The sequence below is a fragment of the Chrysochloris asiatica genome, unplaced genomic scaffold (assembly GCF_000296735.1).
Source record: "Chrysochloris asiatica unplaced genomic scaffold, ChrAsi1.0 scaffold00261, whole genome shotgun sequence".
NCBI classification, from domain to species: domain Eukaryota; kingdom Metazoa; phylum Chordata; class Mammalia; order Afrosoricida; family Chrysochloridae; genus Chrysochloris; species Chrysochloris asiatica.
In genome coordinates, this window is record NW_006408779.1 from 3,398,514 (window position 1) to 3,402,402 (window position 3,889).

Sequence of the window (3,889 nt, forward strand, 5' to 3'; positions counted from 1 at the left end):
AACTCTAGAAATTTAGCCTGCTGACATAACTGAACTTCATTTAGTAAGTGAAAGTAAACTGACAAGATTCAGACAGAGAGCCACAGAGAGAGCTCTGGCATTCAGAATCATTTCCTGATACAAATAATGTTTTCCATTTCAGGAGTCTTCCTACATGTCTGGTATTGCTCTCAGCACTCCACATAAATTAAGGCATTTAACAGTTACAACAACTTCATGTGTTATTACCACTGTTACCTCCACTTAACAGATGAAGAACCCAAACCACAGAGAGGTGGAGCCCCAAGTCACAACAAGCTAACATATAAACATGTAAGTTAAAACAAACAAGGTAAAAGCTAACACGTGCACGCGAACTAGAGCTGGAGCTTTAATCAACAGATTTAGAGAAATAGTCCATGGGATAGTGTTGTTGTTATTGGTAAGTGCTGTCCAGTCGGTTCTGACTCATAGCAACCCAATATAGGGCTTCCAAGGAGTGGCTGTGGAGTTTGAACGGTCAACCCTGTGCTCAAACCAATCTTGCAGTATAGTACTTAATCCCACAGCACCACACCAGGACTCCAATCTATGGAGTATGATGGGGCATAAAAAAGTTCTTGGAAAAATGGAATGAAAAGATAATGGAATTTTTCAATAAACTTTCTACAGTACTGTCACAGATGAAGTTATGAGTTAAGCTCCCTCATACAGGTTGAAATGTGGTCAGCTGCACTCAGGAAAGAAAGTGGGAAATAATAGGTGAGAGACTATTGAAGCAGTCATGGAGACAGAGAAGAGGGATCAGATTCAAGAACTAGGTGGCATTAATGATGGACTAACTAGATGCAAATACCATTTAAAAATAACATAAGAGAAAACTCTACACATAAACCTCACCAGATGGAATACACAGAAATCAAACTGACTACATCTGTGGGAAGAGACAGTAGAAGAGCTCCTATCATCAGGAGGAGGCAGACTATGGAACAGACCATCAGTTGTTCATATGTAAGTTCAAGGTAAAGTTGAAGAAAATTCAAACAAGTCCATGAAAGTCAAAATCTAACTTTGACTATATATCCCAACCTGAATTTAGAGATCATCTCAAGAACACATCTGATGCATTAGACAGTAATGATCGAAGAACAGAAGAGTTGTGAGATGACATCAAGAATATCATACAGCGATCCTAACTAGAAAAGTAGTGACAATAAAGATGGTAGCAGAGGCAATGGCATGGTGAGACAGAGCAGCAGAGAACTACAAGACCAAGGACTGAGAAAGGCAGTATGCCTGCAAGTAGGAGGCTGACTTGCAAAATGTGCTTTTTAGACATTTAAAAGAATATATATTTTCAATGTGGTATGTGTACATCAAAAAGAAAAATAATAATAGAGGTAAATACTGTTGGCTAAGGGTGCATGGAGGGGATTTTAATCATTGCAATGACTTGATGAATGTTAACACTGATGATCTGCCCTATAAACCTTCACTCACTCAATTCACAATAAGAACTTAAAAACAAAGAATACCATACAAGAAGAAAGCAAAAGGTTATTAAGAAGACAAGAAAGAAGGAAAAGACCAAAATGGATGTCAGTCAGAAGAGACTCTGAAACTTACTGTCCAGGTAGAGATGCTAAAGCAAATGGAGAAATGAGGAAGTAAAAAAGCTGAACCAAAAATCTCAAAGGGCAGATCGAGCAAAGTATTATAATAATATTTGCAAAGACCTGGAGCTAGAAAACCAAAAGGGAAAAACATGCTCAGCAATTCTCAAGCTGAAAGAACTGAAGAAAAAACCTCAAGCCTCAACTTGAAATACTGAAGGATTCTATGGGCACTGGGCTGCAAGGTTGGTTTGAACCACAAGGTCAGCAGTTCAAACTCACCAGCGCTCCTTGGAAACCCTATATGAGGTTACTCTGAGTTGAAAATTACTCAAAGGCAAGAGCAATGAGCAAAATACTGAATGATGCAGAAAGCGTCAAAAGAGAATACACAATATCAGACACCTACAGCTGATACTCAACCACTTCATGAGATAAAATATGATCAGGAGCCAACAGGGAAGGAAGCAGGCTAAGGGGCACTGAAGGCATTTGCAAAGAACAAGGCTCCAGGAATTGATGAAATACCTACTGAAATCTCTCAACAAACTGATGCAGCATGGAGGCACTTACTCATCTATACCAAGAATCTGGGCAAGTGATTGGCAGAGATCCATACTTGAGCCCACTACCAAGAGAGGTGACCCAGTAGAATGCAAAAATCACATAATATCATTGATAGCACATGCAAGTAAAGTTTTGCTACAAGTAATTTAAAAACGGTTGCAAGAGTACATTGACAAGGAACTGCCAGTGGTTTCAGTCAGATTCAGAAGAGGACGTGGAACGAGGGATATCATTGCTGACCTCAGATGGATCTTGGCTGAAAGTAGAGATTGCCAGAATGGACTATGGAAAGGATTCTGAAGTTGAGGATCATGACAAGGTATGGACAACATTGCAGAGAATGCATAGTCCAGAACGCTTAATTATGCTCATGAGGAACCTGTACCCGGACCAAGGGACAGTCGTTTGATCAGAACAAGGAAACACTGAATGGTTTAAAATTAGAAAAGGTTTGTGCCAGGGTTGCATTCTTTCACTAAACTTATTCAATCTATATGCTGAGCACATAATCTGAGCAGCTGAATTATATGAAGTAGAAGATGGCATCAGGATTGGAGGAAGACTCATTAACAACCTGCGAAATACAGATGATACAATTTTGCTTACTGAAAGCACAGAGGACTTAAAATACTTATTGATAAAGATCAAAGACCACACACAACCTTCAGTATGGCTCATAACTGAATTATAAAGAAAACAAATATCTTCACCACTGGATCAATTATAAGCATCATGATAAATGGATAAAAGAATAAAGTAGTCAAAGAATTCATTTTGCTTGGATCTACTATCACCACTCATGGAAGCAGCATCAAAAAAAAAAAAAAAAAAAAAAATCAAAAGAGTACTGCAAATCTGTTGCACAAAACATGTTCAAGAGCAAAGATATCAGTTTGAGGACTAAGGTGTGCCTGACCCAAGCCACAGTATTTTCATTAACTTTATATACATGTGAAAGTTGGACAAGGAATAAAGAAGACTGTAGTAGAATAGATACATTTGAGCTATGGTGTGAAATAAGAATATTCAAAGTACCATGAACTGTCATAATAACAAACAAATCTGTGTTAGAAGAAATAAAGCCAGAATGGTCCTTAGAAACCAGGATGGCAAGACTTTGTCTCTCATACTTCAGGTATATTATCAGAAGGGACCAGTCTCTGGAGAAGAACATCATGCTTGCCAAAGTGGAGGGTCAATGAACCAGAGGAAGAGCCCCAAGGACATGGAGTGGCACAGTGGCAGCAGCAATGGGCTCCAGCTTAACAAAGACTGTGAGGCTGGCGGAGGACCAGTCAAGTCAGGGTTTCTCTTACTTTACTGCGCTATGAGCTGCAGCCAACTTGATGACACCTACCAACAACTCTAAGAATCACGCAGGCACTCTGATCTTCAAATCTGATGACTAGAGGGCAGAAGTTTCCAGCGTGGGAAAAGTAGATTTGAGAGTCACTACAACATATGAAAAACTGCAAAAAGTTAATAGAAAAATAGAATGAAAAGATAATGGAATTTTTCCATGAACTTTTTGAAGCCATCACGTAGATGAGGTTATGAAACCCATAAACTAAACCAAGGATAATATAATACACAAAAGGGCAGCGAGTCTAAAAATAAATCTGAGTATGAAGGACTGTTGTTGTTAGGTGCCATCGAGTCGGTACTGACCCATAGCGACCTTATGCACAGCTGAATGAAACACTGCCCGATCCTGGGCCAATCTCACTATC

The 3,889-nt window shown here is 39.2% G+C and overlaps 1 protein-coding gene across 1 annotated transcript in view; it reads right to left on the minus strand.

Moving 5' to 3' along the window:
- ANKLE2 (ankyrin repeat and LEM domain containing 2) overlaps positions 1-3,889 on the minus strand; it is a 38,742-nt gene that overhangs the window by 28,444 nt on the left and 6,409 nt on the right. The gene's annotated exons all lie outside the window — the stretch shown is intronic.